The 24,641-nt window shown below is 47.0% G+C and overlaps 1 protein-coding gene across 4 annotated transcripts in view; it reads left to right on the top strand.

The window, feature by feature from the left end:
* LPIN2 (lipin 2) overlaps positions 1–24,641 on the top strand; it is an 819,298-nt gene that overhangs the window by 357,895 nt on the left and 436,762 nt on the right. The gene's annotated exons all lie outside the window — the stretch shown is intronic.

Raw genomic sequence — 24,641 nt, forward strand, 5'->3', positions numbered from 1 at the left:
ACCAAAAACTTGAACTTTGCATGCTCATGTAAAAGCTATAACGGATTATGAAATAGTACCTTTCTCCCAAATCTATTGTTTCAATGTGCATGCTTGGATTTGCTGGTCAGGTATGCCTTACCTTCTCAAAAATACTCTAATTGACAGAAATTATCAATGAACTTGTTAGGCTGTGCAAGCTCTTCGGACAATTTTCCATACAATTAATTTTCAGCATTTTCATGTTCAAAACAGAAATGAAATCGTAGTTTGGAATGACTTTCTGTTTTGTCACAGTAAACAGCATTCATCCATTTGGGTCGTCCCTACTCTGAACAAAGTTTTAGGGGTGAGCCTTGGAACATCACAAAGAGCATCAGTTTATCCTGAAAGAGATGGATTTTCTTTGGATCTGAAGACCAGTGTTGACAGAGAGGCTAGTTAAGTCTGAGGGTTAAGAGCTTCAACCTGCTAAGTTGTTCTGGTCTACCACTGAGTTGTTAAGGGCAGAAGGCAAATGGCTAGAAAGACCATGCTTGAAAACCTGCATGTCACAAAGGTTACATATTTTGATTTTGGGCTTTTCAGCAAGTTCTCCAAAGGTGTCCCAAACTTTGCAGAAAGTGCACCAACTTCCCAATTGAGAAAATTGCCAGACATGTGAAAAGCTATTCTGTTGTCAATGAGTAGAAACCTGTGATTACTGTTTCCAGACCTTGAAAGAGCTCATGAATCGGCAACTAAATAAAATAGCCATGACAACATTGTCTATGGTGCATTGTCAGAGCCATAGGCCTTTCCTTGAATGCATAAACCAACCCTTTAACAAACTGAGCAGTGGCAGACAGCATAAACTCCCAAGTTTGGTTCCTATAAGGATTTCTTACTGTGAACTCCTAATAGTCCAGTAAATCTTTTTACATTTTATTTTTATTATGTCATAGATGGTGTGATAATTTGCAGAGACTCTGATAAGGTTTCAAGAGTTTTCTTTCTTTCGGTAGTTCATAATAGGAAACTGTCAGTGAAATTATCGGTATTTCAGTGTAGCGTTTGAGCTGAAAAAGAGTTTTGTGGGTGGTGCGAGGGGCCATCCCTCTTTCTCTCTCATTGCCCTTGGGAGGCCCACAATAGCTATGCATCTGTAGCCCCTGGTTAGTTCTACTGATCTATAACACCTATTATCTAATCTCTGGTCTTTATGCTGAGGTGGTTGCCCTGAATGCAGGTCCACTGTTCACTGACTCATTCAAGGACATTCTAGCTGTCCCTACTCTAGCCTAGCTTTATGTTCTGTAGGGAGTTCGGAATGGTGCCTGCACTTACTCTGTTGATCCAACTAAAAAATGCCCCACAACCAAGGACACCCCTTGGACACTGCCGCAAAAAAACGAATCGAAAAGAGCAGTGCACAATGCCAAAGCCACCAATTACCTCCAAGAACTCCAAACTCCAATCCACCATGAATTGTACACAGGAACTATTCAACATCGTCAACTCCCTCTCCAAACCACCACCCACACCTTCCACACCCCATACACTTCAGTATGCAACTTCCTCAAGGAATATTTCAACTCATAAATGGACAAATCCGACAAGCTCTGTCCTCTGCTCTTCCACCCTCACTCCCAAACATTCTAACACATGGAACACCTTTCACCCCATCGACACAAACGCCCTCTTCACCCTCACTTCCAAAACAAAACCTGAACACTTCCTGGATGGTGCATTCCCGCTAATTGCATCACCACCCTCCTTTCCACTGGTTTAACAACAACTGCTGGCTCTTGCCTGTTTCTATTCCCTCTGCACTCAAAACTGGACAAATCCCACCCTCTTCAAAAAAACCATACCTCTACTCCATGCTCCCCGAAAACTACTGCCCCATTACTATTCTGCCATAGCTCACCAGAATCATGAAACGCTTCAGCACTACCCAACTGAAACAATGCTTCACCACAAACAAACTACACAACCCCTTCAAGTCATAAAAAAGCATTTTCGGATTGCAATTTGAAGTGTTATTCTGTAGGTTTGCTAATTACTTTGACACTTTTATAGCACAGCTGGTAATTTTAATTAAATGACCATGTTCAAAGAAAACCGCTTACCCTGCATTCTTCTTTGCCCTCAAGGCTCCAACTACCCTCCTTCCTCTGTTCACAGCAAGTTCAAATGGGCTAACCGATAGTTAATCAGTAATTATCTCCTCCACTCTTAAGTGCCAAGGACCTGTGTAGTTTTAGCCAGTAAAATTGTTTTCATTTCCAAATAATTACAAACCAACAGTAATCGGAATGATAATTTTATTAAGCCTACTATATTTTGCTTTTCAAGGACCAGTGGATTTTAACTTTTCTTTTTAAAAACAGTCTAGCAATTCAGTTCTTAAAAGCGTAAGTGATTGCATTATGCATAATTTCTTTCCTGGAATGTAGCAGGGTTAAATCGCCATATGGATGACGAGGCATGGGTGTCCTTTGTCCAGAACCATGACATCGTTGGGTTCCAGAAAACATGGGCATGGGCATTTAGCAGGGCTACACAACATTTTCAATATCTGCAACAAAGGGCAAGGAGAGGGTACACCAAGCGGGTGTGTACTCTTTTGGATTCTTTCATTGACCTAAAGGAATATAAAAGTTATCGAAACAGCCCAAAGGGACCTGCTGGAGCCTCACGTTTTGGGATTGGATGGGACAAATATTTTATTAATTAATCTTTATAACCGGGAGGCAGTCATGGTTGGACCACTATATTTACCTATCTAGAGGCCTCCATAGAGAACTGGAGAACTAAACATGGTCAATTCGCAAGAATTGTTGTTATGGGTGACTTTAACTTGCAATATGAGCCAATGGAGATCATGAACGGTCTATCAGAAATGAGGATAGACTATGGGGCATCAGTGAGCTAGTAGCTCTACCACCCAAGAGAAAGTTCAACAATTCTGAAAATGTTGCTGCCCTAACGCTGGGAAGCAATATGAGTGCTTGCAATGGTAGATTCCCAGGGGACTCTCCAGCAAGGGAAACCTACCAGTCCGCTAACCACTCTAGTATGATAGACTATATACCAGTGAACTTGGAGGCTTGGACCACCATTACTGATTTCAGAGTAACTGAGACATGAGCGACCACAACCCAGTAACCCTATTGATGTCGACAGCATTGCTGGGGGTACCGAGTGAACAGGTAGATACCCCCGCTGTTGGCCTGACTATTGGTGGGCATGCAAGGTGCACAATAAAATGGGCAAAAATGGATTTGGAAGCAAACTTACCAATGATCTATAATTCCATCCTACCAACTCTCATGAACCCCTTTGTCCAGTATGTGAGAATATTTTTGATATCTTTGATGATCTAATAGATAAGCTGGGAGAGTGTTTCTCTAAACTATCAAACACCCTAGGGGCTCAGTCTACGCGTAAAAACCTGTGGCATGATGGCGATTGCTGTAGGGCAAGAGACACTCTAATAAAGCAGGCAAAATTGCTGAACAAAAGGGGCAGGACTTTTTCGCGAAGCGCTAAGAAAATATGCCTGGATTGTAAAATCCAAGAAGTCTTCATAACAAGAGGGTTTATGGGAACTACTGCTCAAAGGGATAAAAAAACAAACACGAAGGAGTTTTGGAAACTTATCGGTAAGGGACGCCCACTGAAGTATAACTTAATCCAGGGAGCTATCCCTCAGGAGACTTGGCCAGCTCACTTCGAGACCCTCTATGAAGAAAGCAGAGCCTGCGGGGAGATTGCCCAGAATGCTCTTATGCCAGAATGTGATATTCTACATCTGGTATTCAGGGAGTGGGAGGTGAAAAAGGTACTGGAGAGTAAAAAAAAAGAAAATATCAAAGGCCCCGGATATGACTCCGGTTGACTTCTTTGTGAACGAACCATTAATTTGTATACATTAATTTAATTTGTTGTATTACTTTTTTTTTTTTTAAAGATGTTTATTTTTGATTGACACACCAGAGAAAAGTAGATTACAACATATTCTTTCTTGACAATCTATACAGCTCATTGATCATCTCCTCCCATACCAACCCCATTCCCGCTCCCACTCAGTTAACGTCCAAATCTTGTTCTTCTGATCGTTGCGTCATCTCCGTGCTCCCCGCCCTTAGAGCATTTGCTACCGCCCGTGGCTTAAAAGTTAGAGCTGGATAACTCTGGTCATAGTCTATTACTGGGGACCAAATGTTCGTGAAGCGGTGAAGGAGGCCTCTGTTTGCCGCCGTAATCTTTTCTGCGACAAAAATGTCCCAGAGTTTCAGCCACCATAGGATCATTAGGGGTCCTTCTGGCGTTTTCCAGGTTCGTGCCACCGTGATTTTAGCGGCCAGGAGCAGGTGAGTAAGGAGTGTGGCTCTTCTGCCCGATCTTGGGTATATGCCTGCGATCGGGGCTCCTAATAGGATTTGTTCTGGCTCCAGGGGCAGCATTATCTCAGTTATGTCTGCTATGGTGGCGATGCATTGGGTCCAGAAATTTACAATCACTGGGCAAGACCACCACATATGAATGAACGATCCCTGGAGGCCGCATCGACGCCAGCATTTGAGCCATCCCACGCATTGCTGCGACCTTGCGTTCCTGCAATACCCCATTACCCTGGGACCTCAACCCATCGTGCGGTGCACGGTCTTCAAAATTCCAAATCTCGCTGAAACTTCGTGGGCATCCTGGTGGATCTCCAGAAACACAAATCGATTCTGAAAAGTCCCCTCAACAGAGTGCTGGACCTTTGTAACGACGAGAATTGAACCGCGATTTTCTGTCTTATTCTGTGCTCCTTGAAAAGGCGCCAAATCCGCAGAACCGCATTCAGCCGCGAGGGAAACCTTACCTAGAGCCTTCTACATCGATCCCTGCTGTAAAGTTCCTTCTGAGGTCTTGTTTTCAGTCACTACGACAAGGAATCCACTGACCAGGTTTTTGGCTGCAGATCCTGAAGTCCTCCTGCTGCAAAATCTTCTTCAATGCTGAGGTACTGTTTTGGCTTGGGTATGTACTTATCTAAAGCCTGTTAGGATTTCTGTGTAGCTGTGGGGTGTTTTCTGTGATTGGGAGGTCCCTCGTCCAGTGCACCCAGTGCCACTGCTAGAATCCTGCTAGGGTGTCTTCTGCGGAGCCCCTGGACACTCTTCTAACCCAAGAAGTAAAGTACTCACCTGTTTGCCCAGGTTTCCTAAGGAACTCAGACTTTTGCTACTAAAGAACCTATTCTGACACTGTCTATTGGTCACTAGTCCTAGTGATCCCCCCTTCTGCCACTGAGAACACTCGCGCTCCAAGAACCAGGGAAAGACTTTTGAAGGGATTGGGACTTCTGCCTAGAAAAGAAAATAAGTGTTTAAAAGTTGGTTGGTAACTGTAACTCTAAGAGTGAGCAGTTACAAAAGTTCTTACTTATCTTGAATGTGTGATGCACTATTCTCAAAAGTATGGTTAACCTCTTTCTTTCCTTAGAAACCGTTTTGCCATTTTATAGAAAGTAGATGTGTATGTATTTTACTCTCCTGTGATTAGGTTGTGCCTCTTCCGAAAAGTAAAGTGTTGGTTACACCAGATTATTCCTGCGGGGTAATTGTATGAGTGTTCCCCAACTGGGTCTTTCTTCCCCTGACTTGCTGCTAGCCTGTCCAGAATAGGTCTGTATTAGGTTGTTGCCTACCTAGAATAACTTTGAGTCATTCAGTAAGAGTGTAACATGGGGTTTTATTTTCCATGTGCTATCTAACCTGGACTTCCTTATGAGATTGAAAAAGTATGTGGGTTTTACTTACCTTGAGTTAGCTGTGTGCCATCGACTAATACGTTACCAGAGTTACTCTATCTGTGTTTCACTGATCTCAAAAGCACCTGTAATTGAATATTACATCCTTAGGTTTTACTCACCTTGTATTACTGTGTGTTATCACAGAAGTAGTTATAGGTTTTTACTGTACCTGGAATAAGTGTTCCACTATTCACAAAAAGTATATTGTCCAGATTACTGATTAATTGATTTGTACTGAGAGTCATTGTACAACTGGTAGGATCTACTGCCCTTGCATTAATGAATGTAATCTGAAAGTAACCATTGGTTTTTACTCCCCAAGAATAGGTGTGACCTATACTGAATGTGCATGAAAAGGTATGTCTTTCCTAGAACTACTGTTAGGTGTTCCAAATAAGGTTAATGCTTTGGTCTGTGCACCTTGAAGCATAGTGGTGTGTTTTGATAATTGTGATTACATATACTGTGTGATAGTGCTTACTTACCCCTAGATTTATCTGGGGCTACTAGTATTTAAATAAATCCTTTATTTTTACATACATAGTGTTTTTAGTGTTCCTTTTGATCATTTGTATAACAATTTCATTTGTACTGATTTACTGCCCTCTCTCCCTCCTACGATCAGCCTGGCTGCTCTGCCTATGCTGCCATGTACTCAGTTGGTACTGTCTTATACTAAGAGTGGAGTCTTGTACTGCCTCAGTTGAAAGGTTTTGAAGACGTTGGTAGCATCTCAGAAATAGTCTTAACACGCGTAATTACTCTGCCAGTCCCATATTGTTAGACGTCTGCTAAACACTCCTTTCAATGTTAGATAATCGGAGCAGTGCTTCATGTCAGGTGCCCAATCAATCTCAGTCCACAGTACCTTAAAATACTTTAGAAGTGGCTCAGGGGATCCACATGCCACTCCAGTTCCATAGGTCTTACCCAGCACACACAGTAATGGGCAGCTAGGACTGGTGAGAGCCTTTAACATTAATGCACCCCTAAAGCTTAACAATTGTGATCTTAATGACAGCAGGCCTAATTCTAAACGTACATACTCAATGGATGTTGCCCTGGGTAACTCCAACACATTGCTCCAAAAATAGGCCTCGGTCACATCAAGCCAATTAAGATCCTTCATCACCAGTGCCTCTAACCCATACAAGACTGAAGGACAAAACCATTGCCTATAGAGTACCAGAACGCCACAGAGCGAAAAACCAGCATGTTTTTTTGTGAAATTTTCATCATGGAGGTAATTTGCCTTGCTCTCCTAGTTTTACTCTCAATAATGTCCCCGTAGCCCCCTACAGTTGACATGTCCAAACCCAGATGTTTGTAGGTACATGTATAATCCACAGGACCTATGTTTGTGACAATCCTACATCTATTCCTCTTCATGGCACATACTAGCATTATCTTAGTTTTAGCCAGATTGACTGAAAGCTGGTTCTCTATGGCGTATACCCCCAATTAATTTAAGAAGGACTTCATGCCTGTCAGCAGATGATGAAAAATTGCCAGATCATCAGCATACAACATTGCCAAAATCTGACAAGTTCCAATCTTTGGGGAACACCCAGCTCTACACTTCAGCCTGGCCAACAGATCTGCTATGTAAATATGGAACAGCAGGGGGGCAAGCATACACCCCTGCCTCACCCCCACTGCTAATTCTCATTGGTCTAGACACTTGGCTGTTATCACCTACACAAATCTGGGCCGTAGTTTCTTTGAGCAAGGCCATAAGTACTTCTAGCAACCAGCTCGGACAACACCGCCGTTGCATCTTCATCCAAAGAGCCCTACGGTCCACCTGATCAAATGCTGATCTAAAGTCCATAAAAGCTATGTAAACAGAAGTGTTTTTGCTTGGGACATTATAGTGTCAAATGCTCGAATATTATGTATTGTACTCGAGCCGGGGCTGAAACCCGTTTGAAAGGGGTGCAAAATGTTCTCTTTACTCACCCATGACTGGAGATGTTCCAATACATACGAGGCAAGCACTTTTCCTGTTATGTCCAGCAATGATAATAACCTATAGTTATCGGGGGATAATCTGTCCCCAGCTTTGACTGATACCAAAATCACCCTAGTCACCCTAGTCACACAAACCTTCTCAAACAGAGGACATAAGATACCCGCCCACAACTTCACATCGCCCTTCAGGGTTGCTGCAGACAGGCCATTTGGACCCGGAGTCCTAGAATTTTTAAATTTGGTCAAATGCATGCACACATTTTCCACAGTGAACGTAATTGGCCATTCAAAGGCAGATAAGCCACCCATGTCTGTCTATCACCCACTTGGAACATTCGCTGTTCAATGTGGGATAGCCAAACATTCTCTGGGATAGGATTTTAAATCAACAACTCTGGCATCTCCTAGCCAATAACAATACCCTCCACAAGCTATTAGATTTCCCACACTTCAGGACCTCAAGCATGTGCTGCCAATTCGCAGTACGGCCACCGGTCAACCCCCTCCCCCGACTCCTGCCCCCTCTCCCACCCCCCCCTCTCAGGCATTTCCTAAAATGCCAATTCCTGAACTGGTTTTTCAACTTACAAGATTTTCTCCCCAGGGAATAACCAGTAAGGTTTTTTTTTAAAAAAAGAAACCTGTTTCCCACGCCTCCTTTTGGCCATATTTATCTTGTGATCATAGACATAACTAGTCTTACTGGGCACCCCTATGATAGTCTTGCCCCTCATTTTGCTGGTACTATTGGCCAGCTCCAAAAGCCATTGCTCAATTTCATTTGGTGTCTGTAATTTTAGGTTACAGTTTCCGCTTAGCATTTCATACCTCAATATGTTACAAGCCCTCTACACATTTCTCTCAGTCCACCTTAACCTATTACCTGCATGGGACGGATTAAAATCCACCGGGCCACCCAACCTAGGGCCAAATTCAATTCCCAATGGAGTCTCAGCGCAGAGTGATCACTATTCATCATCTTGTAGATCTTTAAGGGACTAATCCGGGTGCACAAAGCGTTGTTACTGCAGAGGTAATCCAGAGTGGCCCTCCTCGTCCCCTCCTGCCCTAGAAAATCACCTTTTGTACGCCCATTCAATACCAATAGTTCCTACTCATAGTAATCTCAACCAGATTTTACCACTCTCGTTTGGCTCTTTCATCACCATTTGACACTCCTCGGCTAAGGAGCAAAATTTGCTGATATTGGTATGATCTCCTCATATGGCATTTAGGTCTCCCCCACACCCTCAAGCAGAATCCCGTCCTCCCCTGGCTTTTGCACCCAATTTGTGATCAACTCATCTACATAGGTAAATATTGAATCCGTCCCCACTTCACCCGGGGGATTGTATATATTAATCAACAATAATAATTTCAAATCAATACCTCCCCCTAGCAATATTTCCACCACCAGTACATTGCCATCCGGGTCAGTTGGATACACTATACTAGAAGGCAACTCATGTTTTACCCCAATTAGAAGGCCACCAAAAGGGCGACCCATGGAGCCTTTCTTGGCACTAGCCTGATGTACACTAAAGCCATCCAGATAGAAAGGAGCTGCCAACCAGGTTGGTTCCTGTAACATAAATTATAAAATCAATTCAAGGCCCCTTTTGTAACAGATGGGAATGGCCACTGGTGTTCCAAGAGGCCAAATAAAATGTTCATGTATCCAGCTTCTTGCTCCCCGCAAACATACTCCTCAGCAACTTCCAACCTAGAGCATTATCAATGGGACCCCTATGAGGAACACTCTGCGCCTTTGAGGCCACCCCCCTCTCCCCTCGGTTTCAGAGGATGAGAGCAGTGATCACAACAGATACCATTTATAACCAGACTGTTTAACACAGTCCTGATGATGGGCAGGGTCCCTTCATCTTGGACCAAGGCCATTATAGTCCCCATCTTCAAGAAGGGGGATAGAAACCATCCGGTGAATCTCCCTCCTTGATGCTTGTTAGGGAGAATTATAATGTTTATGCTTCATGCCCTCTCCCAGTGAGACCTCCAGCACCTTTTGCTGGATTTATGGACCTTTTTCTTTAAATCCTGAATGAGTGGAGCCATTTTCCGCTCATTCATTCTTATATGCTCTGTCTTTTGGAACTCTGTTCTGTGTTTTACTGTCCTATGGAGTCTACTTGCCTCCATATCTCATTCAAGGCATCTGTATTCTACTTTTGCAGCACACAGCTCCTTGTGGGCAGTGTTGCTGGGAACCCTTTGGGTTCTCATTTGAAATTCTTTTCTAGATTGTAGAGTAACTACAGTACCATTATAAATTGGCACACACCACTTATGTGGAGTGGCAAGGGGATGCCTGAATGGAACCAGCTCCCACTGGGGGGGCCTGGCTGTCCTGATTGGACAGCCACCCACCCCTTTCTGTGAACTGCTGAGAGATTGCAGAGGAGTGTGTGGTGAAACCAAATAAAAGGTGAGGTTCCTGAGGTGAAGGGCAAGTTGACTATTGGAAACTGAAGTAACCAAAGAAGACAATGACCAGAGACGCTTGCAGACCCTTTGCAACACGGTGAAGCAACCACTCCTGTCCTGGCCCTGTTTTATGTGCGACAGAGGAACTCCGAAAAGGACAACTCCTTCCCTTTAACTGGTGGGAACAACCAGTCCTAAGATTAACTTTAATCTAATCCATCTCCCGAGGTGCTGTGCCTCTCCAGAGCTGCAGAACTCCAATGCCAGGAGACCACCCACCCAATTGAAGTGCATTGTCATGGAAAGGCCAAATCCGTCCAAGTCTTTGCTGAGCTCCAGATGAACCTCCAGAGACAAAATCTGACCCGCCCAAGTCCCCTCACCAGAGAAAAGGACTTCAGGAACCGAAGAAGATTGTCTAGGCGAATCGCATCCTTTGTTGGTGCTGCAGAAAAGGCGCCAAAACCGCACAGTGACCAGAGAGGTTGCTGAAATCGGTGCGAGAGGTCCTCCCTCAAGACTGCTGCTGAGAGATCCCATCGATTGTCCTGCCTTTCGTCACCAGACCAAGGAATCCAGAGGTTAGGTCCAGCGCTTCCACATCGAGGAGAATCCTGCCACAAACATTTCTTCTAACCAAAAGCACTGTGGGGAAAAAGGTATTGCTTACCTTCATCCGAAATGTCGCTCCAGAGCGTGGGAGTGCACGTAGGGGTGTCCAGAGCAACCCCCCTCTTACCTCAGACCCAAGCTGCTGCTTGTGTCCCCCTAGCGAGTGCTTTAACAGGGTTTCCAATGTTGGTTGTATCCTCTTGCATCCTAAAGACTAGAGATTGGAAAGTGTCCACAGAAACCTTTAATCTTCTGCTGCTTGGCAAGGCTTTGAGCCCTCTCTGACTTGCCTTTAGCTAGGGTTGCGTTTGGGACCTTTAAAAGCCTTGCTGTATGAAGAAACTGTCTTTAGAACCTTAAGCCTTGCTAGTATAAAACTAACCAACTATTTTCCTTCCTAAAAGTCATTATCTTATGTGTTTGCACAGTAAAAATGTCTTTACCGTATTACTTCTAAGATTCGTGAGTCCGCGTTATTACCGATAATACAGTAGAACCGTCATTTATTCTCAAAAGCTGTAACAAATGTAACCGCGAGCAACTACAAGCTAAGCAGTGGCCTTTGAAAAATATTCCAAAGTATTACGAAGTGTTTTGTTTAAGTGTACTAAGTATTTTAAAGTATATCTTGTGTTTATTTAATAAATCTATATTTTAATATAAGTTCATGTGCAAGTGCTTCCTTGATGTGCATTACTAACTAGGTTCAGTGTACTTACCTACAGCTTACATGTTCTTCTTATAAGCCTGACTGCTCTGCCACTCTACCAAGGTTCCAAGAGTTGGGGGATCTCCAAACCATTGGGTTAGTTTTGTAAAGTTCTATCTACCAGAGGATGTTGGGAAAACTCCCCTAACAATGCTGCGGGCAAGCTCTTTGCCAAGACGATGTTGGGGCATTTGGAGACCTGGGTCAGTGAGACTGGTGCCTTGAATCAGTTGCAGGTCGGGATCCAAACTGGTATTAGCACGGTGGACCAGTGCCTGAGGTTGCGATTGTTGTGCGATAAGTATGTCCTTTTGAGAAAGATGCCCATTTATGCCTTCTTTATAGATTTAAAGACTGCTTTTGATACTGTACCAAGGACAAGGCTGTGGTCGACCGTCGTGATGGATCTGGGTATCCCCCCAAAAACTTCGTAGACGCCATCAGGCTATTACATCAGGGCAATGGCGCGAACATTCGTTGTAGGCTAGATGGGGGTGATGGGGCATGTCTAGGAGAGTGAAAATTAAGATGGGGTGCACCAGGACTGTGTCCAGGCCTCCCCACTCTTTTGCCTATTTATCAATGGCGTAATCGCCAAACTTCTGAACATTCCTGGTGATGCCCCCACACTGGTACAAGACAGAATTTATGTACTGATGTTTGCCAATGACGCAGTCCTGTTGTAAAGTACTCATGGTGGACTGCTCTTCCAGTTGGACACTTAAGCAGGCTTCTGTAGTGAAAACGGCCTGACAATCAATATTCAAAAGACCAAGGCCAAGGCCCTAAGGGGGACAAAAATAGCCAGAATTAGCTTGCCATTGGGCGAAGCACGAATCAAGCAGGTTCAATAATACCATTACCTGGGCCTAAGAATCAGCAAAGACTGCACATGGGGGGAGCAGATACTGAAGACCGCACTGGTGCCATCCAGATACAGCGGTGTAAAAGCCAACTTTGCCAAAGAGCATGGCGGTGGGGCTGTGCGAGTAGCCCTAGAGGGCTACAAGCCTCAGGCACAACAAAGTGCAGCTTTTGGCACCGAGCCATGGGGGTGGGGCAACTTCTCTAATCTGTCTGTAATGGAAAATAGATTTTTGAAAAATGTACTGGGCCTACCGACCCCTGCTTAAATCTCCAGGTTCTACTTGAGTTGAACTGTACCTACAGCCCGTAGAAAACTATGTAGGGCAAAGCCACTTTGCTTCTGGTTCAGGTTATGCAATAATGTGAGCTTGCTTAAATACTGGAGTGCAGTAGATGATGTTGTGGTACAGGCAGGAGCAATGCCCAGGCTATTCTTCTTACAAAAGGATTTCCTCGCCTGTGGCCTTTCAGAACTCTGGACCAACCCGGCTGCTATCAATGTTAACTAAAAGGGCAGTGTGCAGCATGCTCTCATGGCTTAAAGAGAAGCAGAGATTGGAAGGAAAATCCAGATGTCATCCCAATTTTCCAGATATTCGGCCATGATGCAGAGACAGGGCTATGAAGATTCCCTGAAGATTCCCTGAACCTAATGTATCCCAAAGTGACGAGAACTCTTTACCAAGGCTCGCCTAGTTATATTGCCGTTAGCGACCGGGAGGTCCAGGTGGAACACCAACTTTAGCCCATCCTGCTTTCTCTGCTCAGGCCCCAGGGATGAAATGGTATATTTTCTGCTCCTTTGCCCTAACTACGTTGATTTGATAAAACGATTACTAATTTCGAGTGGATTGTGTCCTCCAACGTATTCCTCATCTTAGATGTATTCCACCCAGCTTTAGCTGCTTCGGAAAAAAATTTTGGCAGAGGGCGCCGTGCGTCGATGTCGTCGTGTCGATGGTCCCTCAAATGCCTCCGTCGAGGGTGACGTCATCGGGTGTATAAGAAGCATGCACGGTGCCCGTTGGCCGCAGTTCCGTTTTTCGGCAGTATACGTTGCTTCGGAGAGTCGGCGCACCTCGAGTACTGTGTAGAATAGCAAAAAATACGAATATGTCTTAGTCATCGACGCCGACCATGACCCTAAGATCGGGTTTCAAAAAGTGCAAGTCGGGCGGTTCAAAAATGTCGATCACAGACACGCACCGAGAGTGTTTGTGGTACCTCGGAGAAGGCCACGACATGGACGCCTGTACGAAGTGTCAGGCGATGACGGGGAAGGCCTTGCAAGAGAGGAGGGGAAAACTACAGTTAGGTCGTAAATCTGACCGTAAAGCCTCTAGCATCGAGTCGAGGTCCCGTGAGGAGAAATCTCATCGACGCGAAAGGCATCGGTCCAGGTCCCGAAGCGATTCCCATCGCTCGTCGCCTTCGACGAAAAAATCGAAGAAACAACGCCACAGGTCCCCCTCCACCTCGTCCTCGGACGAATCCCCAAAAATGATGAAATGTCCCACTTAACATTTATCATCCGAAGAATGGGAAGCATTCAGGGTCAAAATGATGGAGGTGTTCGAGAAAGCAAAGCCTCGGTCCGCGCCTTCCTCGGAAGCCGGCCGGGAGCGTCATCGCTCTGACACTCGCGCGCCCTCAAGCCCGGGTGATCGAAAGAGGAAAGATAGAGAACCTTCTAGGACGCCGAGCGAGAAAAGCCGGTCGAGTCGACCACTCGAGGTCACCGACGCCGTCCGAGACCGAACACACCTCGAAGGGCAAGTCTTCGAAGAGCGCCTTGACGCCCTCGAAGACGGGTATTACGTCGACGCCATTGACGCCTTTGTCGACGTCGACCCCGAAGCCCTCGCCGCGAAACCTCCAGTTCGGCAAAATCAGCCAGAAAAAAGGGAAATAGAAGGCTATAAGACCTGTAATGCCTTCAGGACCCATTAATACGCCTCCTCCACCTCTCCTACAAAAGGTTTTCAAACCTCTTCCTAGGAAAGAGTTTTAAGTCCCTGACCTCCATTTTTGAGGAGCAGGAGAAATCTGATGAGGAGAATGTACCTTTTGGGCTAGAATATGGCACCCCAAATGTCCCAGAATAAAGCAGGATGAGGGATTTGGTTGAATCACTGCACAATGCAAGTGGTATTGATACATCTCCTGAAAATGACTTTGGTAGACCAGAACCAAGACAACATGCCAGTACATCATACCATCAGCTAATGACAAAGGTAATAGATTATTTAGGATGTGCCAGACCTCCAGCCCAATTCATCCAAGATGATCTAACAGACATATTGGATCATGGTCCTACTGAAGACCCAATACTACCTTTTCACGTAGCCTTGCAAAATAGGGTGGGCAAAAATTGGGAGACTGCGGATTCTATTCCGCCAGTGAATAAATCGTATCTTCAAAATACCGCCCTGCCAGTAGCGACCCCGGCTATCTGTCTAAACATCCCACTCCTGAGAGTTTGGTCATACAGGCAGCCACAACTTCTAACAGACTGGTGTACCCTTCTATCCCTCTGGACAGGGACGATAAGCGTGTGGATGGCTGAGCACGGAAGGTATTTTCAGCTGGGAGTATGGCGTTAAAATCGGCCAACTCCACATGTGCCTTGGCAAAGTTTTCGTACATTGCGGGAGTGCATTGCAATGACGGCGGAGCACATGCCAGAAGGGGACGAAAGGGAAGGATTCCTAGCCATCGTTAGAGATGGAAAGGAGGCTATGCAGGAATCCCTTGAATCTGGATTGGACACTGTAGATAGTGTGAGCAGGTCCATGGGCACTAGCATGGTAATGTGCAGATTTGCATGGTTACGGAAGTCGGGTTTCGCACCAGACGTGCAGAACCGTCTCCTGAACATGTCCTTTGACGGGTCACACCTTTTTGGAAGCAAGGCTGACGAGAGCCTTGAGAGGTTGCAGACCTCAAAGGCAGCTGCCGAGTCTTTGGGAGCTGCCATCAGGCAACCTCAGCCTTTTCGTGCACCAGGTCAATCTTGGAGGGGACGATCCTTTTGTTACTACTCCTCCTATGGAAAGGGGAGAGGAATGGCCAGTCAAAGGGGCAAGACAAAGGCCACTCGCGGTGGACGAGGAAAACGTGCAAAGCCAGCTCCAGCTACAGCCTCTCTGCCATCAGCAGCTGCAGCAACCGCCTCAAAACCACTTTGAGGACTTGCATCACAAGACACCTGTAGGCTCCTATAGCAGGAAGTTTTAACCCTGCTGGATAAAGGTGCTATAGAACCAGTACCTGCAGAGGAGAGGAACAAGGGATGGTACTCCCTGTATTTTTTGATCCCCAAAAAGGATGGAGGACGGAGACCAATCCTGGAATTAAGAAACTTGAACAAGTTCCTCAGGAAGGACAAGTTCAGGATGGTTACCCTTTCTCAGATCCTTCAGGACTTTCAACTCCAGGATTGGTTGGTGTCATTTGAGCTCCAGGATGCTTATTTTCATGTGCTGATTCATCTCAAGCACAGAAAATACCTGAGGTTCGTAGTTGGCGACTCACACTATCAGTTTCGAGTCCTGCCATTCGGATTGACCTCCGCCCCGAGGGTCTTCACCAAACTAATGGTAGTGGTGGCAGCGCACCGCAGGAGAGGGGGGATTCACGTCTACCCCTACCTGGACGAATGGCTGATCAGAGCACTTTCTGCCGGACAGGCACTAGATCACCTGAAAGTCACCTGCCACTTCCTCCACAGACTGGGCTTCTCCCTCAATTTCAAGAAGTCACAAATGACACCTCAACGGCTCCAATATATAGGAGCCGTATTACACATCCCTGGAAAAGAGCTTGCCTCCCAGGTCGAGGGCTCAAGACATTCTTCAGATGGTTTCCAAATTCCAAAATGCCCAAAATCTTCAGACCTACGACTTAAGGTTACTCGGCCTCATGGCATCCAGCATCTTTCTGGTGCCAGAGGCACGTCTGAGAATGAGATCCTTTCAATGGGCTCTAAAGACTCAATGGTCCCAGTTCTCAGGTCGAATGACGGATCTTCTCCAGATTCCGAACAAGTTTCGTCAAGATCTTCTGTGGTGGGCTTGTTCAGAGAATATCCTGAAAGGAGAACTTTTTTGGCAACCATGGCCGGAGATCACAGTAGTGACGGACGCCTCACTCAAGGGGTGGGGAGCTCATGCCAACGATCTGACAATCAGCAGTCATTGGTCTCCATCGGAGTCCAAACTACACATCAACCTTCTGGAGCTGAGAGCAAACATACTAGCGCTGAAAGCTTTCCTGTCATCTGTCAGAGGAAAAAATGTCCTGATAATGACGGACAACACAGTGGCCATGCATTATCTAAACAAAAGAGGAGGTGTAGGGTCACTATCTCTGTGCAGAGAGGCAATGCAGCTCTGGTATTGGGCAATTCAAGAAGGAATCTCTTTAACGGCAGGAGGAGAATATGACGGCCGATGCTCTGAGCAGGCAGAGCACGTTGTCCCACGAATGGGAACTGGCTCAGGAAGTCATTCAAGAGATCTTCGACCTTTGGGGAACCCCTCAAGTGGACCTATTTGCGACCGGAATCAACCGGAAGTGCGAAAGGTATTGCTTTAAGGGAATTTCATGCGTTCGTGGTGGAGTGGAATTTCCCACTATTGTACGCGTTCCCTCCGATTCCCGTCATTCCTCAGGTCATCAGGAGACTGAGACACTTCGGGAGCCGCATGATCCTAATTGCCCCGGATTGGGCCAGGAGTACGTGGTACCCGGACCTTCTAGACATGTCCATCTGTCCCCCAGTACGTCTTCCTCAGATAGAGAACCTTCTCTCTCAAATGGAGGGTCGGGTTCTCCATCCAGAGGTCAAAACGCTCAACATTCACGCTTGGTATCTGAAAGGCTGAGATACAAGGATTGGAACCTTCCAGATGATGTCATGGAGGTGTTGCTTTCGTCAAGAAGGCCAGTAACAAAGTCTCTATACCTTTGCCGTTGGAAAAGGTTTTACAACTGGTGTAGAGAAAAGAATGTCGATCCTTTTCTATGTTCTATTCCGGAAGTACTGTCCTTCCTTCTGACCCGAGCACACATAGGTCTAAATGTTGGAACCATTAAAGGTTATCTTGCGGCGCTTTCCATCTTCAAGCGCTCGTCGGAAGAATGCTCCTATTTCAAAATTCCTTTGGTAGTGCAATTATTAAAAGGACTCACTAATGTATTTCTCCAGCATTGGATCTTTCATGGGTTCACATGCTTAGAATTTTCCCCGTCGACAGACTGGGAACCCTTGGTAAGCTTATATAGCCTTTTCCTATAGGAAAACTTTCGACACTTTAGTGTCCTATCTACGTCGTTTTGGGCCGCGCACGCACGCCCTACCAAGACGTAGCGGTATAAATGCCCCGCCCCTGCGGCTCCTTCCAGATTTCGACCGTCTCCAAAGTGGGAACACCTCGTGTATTTTTCTACTTGGTTAGATTGCGCTCTTCTCCTGATGTCAGGAAAAGCACTTTTCCGCCCGTGGGCTACGTGCGGCCTAAAGAAGGTCTTCGCGGGGGATGCGCATATGGACTGCATTTACTGTCTGCCCCCTCACCACTCGGCTGACGACTGCGGCATTTGTAAGGGCTGCTCCCAGAAGACCCTTAAGGATTGGAGTCGCAGACTTGTCGCATGGTTGAACGATGGAGCGGGGGCATACCCGCCTTCAGAGGTGGGCTCAACACGCAGCGTGGCCTCGGCATCGAAATCTTCAGGGGCCCCGCGCCGCTCATCATCATCGGAGCCCCCGGTGAAGAAACCTAGACCGGTGGGCAAGGAGTCGTCGGAAGGCCGCTCCAAGGACTCGGCGTCGAAAGGTGCCTCTTTGTCCTCATCTTCGACGAGAAAAGATAAAGACAAATCAAAATCCTCCTCAGGCGATCGCATGGATCGACCTCGAGTCGAGAAAAAGAAAAACGGAGGTCGAGTTCAGAAAAGGCGGGAACAACGCATAAACCTGCACGACCACCACCGTCGTCGACGGTTGGGCGGTCGTCGACGACTTCTCTGCCATTGATGCAGTTAACATCTACCGCACCTGCATTGTCGACGACGCCGACAGGACCAACTATGGCTTCGTCGACAGATATACCTCAAAGGGCCTGGTGCCCAGAGGTCTACGACCCAGTTTTACCGGACACACTCCTACAGCAAGAGGCCTTGTCGGTGTCTTTGGGGGACGAGGTCGAAAGGGTAGCTGCCCCGGCAGACCTGGGGTTACAACTTCCCAAGCCTGTCGCCGAAAGCTGTCCGGGTTCTTCTCCTCTGCTGAATCCACAATCGATTCTATCGTTGGAAGTCTTATCCACGCTGCAATCTCTGCTACGGACACTGGACGATAGACTGCCTCGAACATCCCCGGCCGGGTTGGTCGTCGACGACCCGGGCCCGTCTCGCCGTCCTCCACCTGCAACCCCTGCTGCAGGGCCTCCGGAAGCAAGCCGCTCGGTTCCACGCCGCGAGGAAGGGGAGCTGTTGGATTCGGAATCAGGCAGCAGGGCGTCGTCAATAGTCTCAATTTCCCCCTCCAGGGATCCGACCTGGGAGTCCGATGTGGAGTTGGAAACGCTGAGGAGCCCGGCTCAGCCGTCTCCCCCAGACGATATCGGGTCATTCCATAACATGATGGCTAAAGCCTGCAAGGAATTTGGGCTGGCACAGGAAGAGGAAAAGAAAGATTACTTCCTTTTCAACCACATGGGTCAAAGGAGAAAGTCAGTGTTTTCAGTACCCATCCTAGAACACGTGTGGAAGGAAGGTCTGCAGACCATGCGTCACCCTTTCTCAGAGCCAGCGGTTAAAGGTCGTCTGGAAAAGAAATTCAAGGCCCCGGACTCTACTCCCAAGTGCCTTTCCTCACAACCGACACCTGACTCTGTGGTATCGGCGGCGGCGGCGAGGGCTCAACACAAGTGTACGATCCCCCCCAGAAAGTGATGCTAGACGCCAAGATGCGTTCGGCAAGAAAGTCCTGACGGTAGGTGCTACCACGGTTAAGGCTGCCAATTCTCTTGCCATACTCGCCAGATACGACAGGGAAATGTGGCACCGGCTGGCACTCATACTCGAACACCTTCCGGATGAACATCGAAAAGCAGCTATGTTGCTAGTCAGGGAAGGTGAGGAAGCTTCAAATCATGCGATTAACATCGCAGTAGATCTTGCAGAGTCGGGTTTCAAGCAGGTGAACAACGGTGTGGTCCTCCGACGGCAGGCGTGGCTGAAATGCACCAACTTCCGACCCGAGGTGCAGTACAAGGTACTGGATATGCCTTTCGAAGGGGACCTCCTTTTTGGCGAGAAGGTCGACGAAGCCCTGAAGGGCATGAAGGAGGACTCGGACACTGCGCGTTCTTTGGGAGCTCTCCAGAGTGGTCGGGGTTCCCGGTCTTTTCGTCCCTTTGGAGGAGCTTCGGGGAACTCCAGGTTCTCTTCCAGGGACCGTTCCTTCGGTAGATCAACATATTCCTCTCAAGGATACAGACGAGCTTCACAAGCAGCTAGACAGCGCCGGGACTACCAATCCCCTAAGAAAAGGGCAGGTTGCTCGTCGTCGACGAGGGATAAGCAAACTAAGAGTCAGCAATGACGGGCATCGGAACGTTCTGTGGGGCAGAGTATCATGTTACATCAAGGAATGGGAGCTGATAACCACAGATCAATGGGTGTTGGACACCGTAGAATACGGACATTCCCTGCAGTTCAAAAGCAACCCTCCGCATATTCCACCGGTGCGTGTAGCTCATTCCCATCTGAGCATGTTGCTGCAGGAAGTATCACTTATGCTACAAAAAGGGGCTATAGAACAGGTCTCGTCGTCGCAAAGGGGTCAAGGGGTTTACTCCCGGTACTTTGTGGTGAAAAAGCCGAATGGAAAATGTCGTCCCATCCTAGATCTGCAAGAACTGAACAAGTCGTTGAAGAACATAAAGTTCAAGATGCGCATGCTCCAAGAGGTAATCCGGTCAGTTCAAAAAGGGGATTTTCTGGCGTCTCTGGACCTGCAGGACGCGTACTTTCACATACCGGTGTGTCCGCGACACAAGAAATACCTCAGGTTTGTGGTAGAACACAATCACTACCAGTTCACAGTTCTCCCTTTTGAACTAAAATCTTCCCCCAGAACGTTCACCAAATGCCTGGCTCCGGTGGCAGCCTGGCTGAGGAGGCAGGGCCACCATGTATACCCGTATCTCGACGACTGGTTGGTGAGGGGATCTTCCCCGTCGTCGATGGGGAAGATTTGTCGAAGTTTCTCGCAAACCCCAATCGTTCCAATACAGAGGAATCGTCAGAATATTTCCAAGGGAGTGCCTCTACAGGAACCGGAATTACAGTTCACAGTGGTGACGGACGCGTCCCTAACCGGCTGGGGAGCGCATATGGGCACTGTGCAGAACAAGGCCGCTGGTCTCAGAAAGAATCTCTCCTACACATCAACATTCTGGAATTGAGAGCAGTCCGCTGGGCCCCGAGAGCATTCCTGCCTCACATCAGGGGATCCACAGTGAGAGTTCTGACGGACAATACCACAACAATGTTTTATTTACGAAAGCAAGGCGGTACGCGGTCCAGGACCCTCTCCATCGAGGCTCAGAAGGTGTGGCACTGGGCGCTGAAGCACGATGTATCCATCATAGCCCATCATCTGTCAGTTGTGAAAAACGAGCAGGCGGACTCGCTCAGCAGAAAGATGAACCAGATTCACGAGTGGGAAATAAACGACGATCATTTGGCGAAGGTCTTCCAGAAATGGGGACAACCGACGCTGGACCTCTTTGCCACAAAGGCAAACAAGAAGTGCAAAATGTACGCCAGCAGATGGCCACAGGAAAATTCAGTGGGAGAAGCTTTTTCCTTCCCGTGGACCGACAAGTTTCTCTATGCCTTCCCATCCGTTTCCCCTTATACGGAGGACTCTGCAGTGGATACGCAGGTACAGGTGCCGGGTCATCCTGTTAGCGCCATGTTGGCCGAGGCAACCATGGTTTTCCGACCTCCTTCATCTGTCAGCGGACCACCCGATAACGTTCCCAAAAGAGCCCAACCTCTTGTCCCGGAACGAAGGAACGGTGTGGCATCACGACCCGAACAGTCTCAACCTCACGGCTTGGCTCCTAACTTTTCGGAGTTTGGGGCCTTGACCATTCCATCGGACTGTCGAAAAATATTACAGGCTGCGCGGGCCCCGTCCACCAACAAGTCTTACAGGTGTAAGTGGAAAAGATTCTGTGTGTGGTGCCAAGGGCAGGCGGAAGTGGAACCTCTGAGAGTTACTCCGGAACAGATCCTCCCGTATCTGTTGCATTTGGCGAGGAGTGGCTTGTCTATTTCATCTCTAAAGGTTCACCTGGCGGCCATCTCTAGGTTCACACGAAGGAGGAACTCTACGCCTTTGTTTAGTGACAGATTAGTTAAACATTTCATGAGAGGTTTGTTTCGGACGTTTCCCCCGGTTAAGAGTTTTCCACCAACACGACCTTAACTTGGTACTTGCAGGTTTAATGAAATGACCTTTTGAGCCAATGGCCACGGCGTCCATGAAGTTTCTATCTTGGAAAGTGGCTTTTCTAATAGCCATAACGTCGGCTAGACGAATCTCAGAGTTACAAGCATTGGTCATAGACCCTCCATATCTCAGATTCTTCAAGGACAAAGTGATCTTGTCGACGTGTCCTCGTTTCATCCCGAAAGTTCCTACGATTTTTCATAAACACTCTACCATGGTCCTACCAACCTTCTTTTCAACGCCATCGTCGGCAGCGGAAAAGGTTCTGCATACCCTCGATGTCAAGAGGGCTCTAAAATTCTACCTGCATCGTACCCAGCAACTTCGATCGACACAGCAGCTCTTCGTTGTGTATGGCCCTTCAGCAAAGGGGAAAGCAATTTCGAAACAAGGTCTGGCTCGATGGGTCTCGTCGACGATTGCTTTCTGTCACTCGAAAGCGGGAAAGCCGCTACAAGGGCGTCCGAGAGCCCATTCGACCAGAGCGACCTCGTCGTCGACGGCATTATGGGCGGGGATCCCGCTGGCAGACATTTGCAGAGCAGCAGCATGGTCAGTGCCCCATACATTCACCCGCCACTACTGCTTAGAACGACAGCATGCGGACGAAGTTCAAATGGGCCGAGCAGTCTTGCGGCATCTCTTTCAATAAGGTAAGCCCTTTCTCTTCGAGAGGGTTCTATGCTGGTTGGATATGTGTTTACTCATTACAAATGCAGAAATATATGCACGAACATGCGTATGTGGTTCCAATTCGTGCTTTATGTATCCTGTTTTAACTTATGTATATTGCGGTATACAGTACGGTGACAGGTGGTTAATTTCGAATCTTATGTAATCATGGTTCCTTTTCTTTGGCAGAATGGGGTGATTGCTCGATTGCAGTTACACCTCCTTCATTGTTTCACGTTCACTGCTGTGCATTCTATTCTAGGCATGTGAATCCATGAAAGATCCAATCCTGGAGAAGGGAATAGTTTCTTACCTGTAACTCCATTTCTCCAGCATTGGTATCTTTCATGGATTCACATGCACCCTCCGGCCTCCCCGAAATGCAATCTTCAGATTTTTTCTGGTTTCACCCTGTTCCACTTGGAGGGGTCGAAATCTGGAAGGAGCCGCGGGGGCGGGGCATTTATACCGCTACGTCTTGGTAGGGCGTGCGTGCGCGGCCCAAAACGACGTAGATAGGACACTAAAGTGTCGAAAGTTTTCCTACAGGAAAAGGCTATATAAGCTTTCCGAGGGTTCCCAGTCTGTCGACGGGGAATATTCTAAGCATGTGAATCCATGAAAGATACCAATGCTGGAGAAATGGAGTTACAGGTAAGAAACTATTCCCTTCCTCCTTACCTTTCAAGTGCCAATTTGGAATCTCAATCTGGTCCTAAAATTCTTAATGTGTGTTCCTTTTGAGCCTTTGCACACTTGTCCATTAAGATTACTAACATCGAAAACTGCTTTCCTAGTTGCTTTAACATCTGCAAGAAGAGTGAGCGAATTGCAGGCACTGTCTTCTGGGCCACCCTATACTGTGTTCCATAAGGACAGAGTTGTGTTGGGGGTTAAACCCTCATTTTTACCAAAAGTGGTATCTGATTTTCATTTAAGTCAGAGAATTGTTTTACCCGCACTCTATCCTCCACTTCATCCTAGCAAGGAGGAGGAAAGATTACACAGATTGGATCCAAAAAGAGCTTTAAGCTTTTACATCTCTAGGCTTTCTAAGCTTCGAGTGGACAATCAACTGTTTATTGGCTACACAGGAAAGAAATTGGGTCAGTCAGTGACAAAGCAAACAATATCACGCTGGATTGTGCTTTGTATTTCAAAATGCTACAGATTAGCACAAAAAGACCCACCAGAAGGTCTAAGGGCTCATTCCACTAGAGGCATCACCTCTTCGACAGCCCTACAAAGGGGTGTTCCTTTAAGGTCCATTTGTGAAGCAGCAACTTGGTCCTCGCTGCATACTTTTTCAAAATTCTATAGCCTGGGTGCTTCTCATTCTAAGGAGCTGAATTTTGGTAAAGCAATACTATATTCAGCCATCTAAGGGTATCGAAAAAATCTAATCCCTCCTCCAGAGAAATTGTCCATACTGCTTTGGGAGTCTATGTAAGATGAGGAAAACATTGGAGGACACAATCCACTCGAAGAACAAGTTATTTGCCAACTGGTAACGTTCTTTCGATTGGTTGTTCCTCCAACATATTCCTCATCGCCCTCCCAACCTACCCCTCTGTAGATTTTTCCGGGCTATTGCCACTCCAACTCTCGCAAGGCAAATAACTGTCTGCTGGCACAGTCTACACAATGAAAAATCAATAATGAAGGGGGAAAAACAGAACAGAGGCCAACGGGTGCCCCGCATGCTTCTTATACACCTGATGACGTCACCCTCGACGGAGGGCTTCGAGGGACCATGACTCGACGACATCGAACATGCCCTCTGCCGAACATTTTTTCTGAAGCAGCTAAAGCTGGATGGAATATATCTAAGATGAGGAATACGTTGGAGGAACATCCAACCGAAAGAACGTTACCAGTTGGTAAGTAATTTGTTCATCTCTCTTAATCCAGTACTCAGTCAGTACTGCTACTGAGGTTATAACACTCTGCCCAGCAGCTAAAGACTGCCTTGCTACCTTTGTCAGAGGGTGGTTCTTGGTGGGGGCTTGGCGAAGGAGGTCTACATCTGTGCGGTAGTCAAGTGTTGGAAGGAATGGTTGGTTTTCTGT

This window comes from Ambystoma mexicanum, chromosome 5q (genome assembly GCF_040938575.1).
Source record: "Ambystoma mexicanum isolate Mex_15411 chromosome 5q, UKY_AmexF1_1, whole genome shotgun sequence".
Taxonomy (NCBI): domain Eukaryota; kingdom Metazoa; phylum Chordata; class Amphibia; order Caudata; family Ambystomatidae; genus Ambystoma; species Ambystoma mexicanum.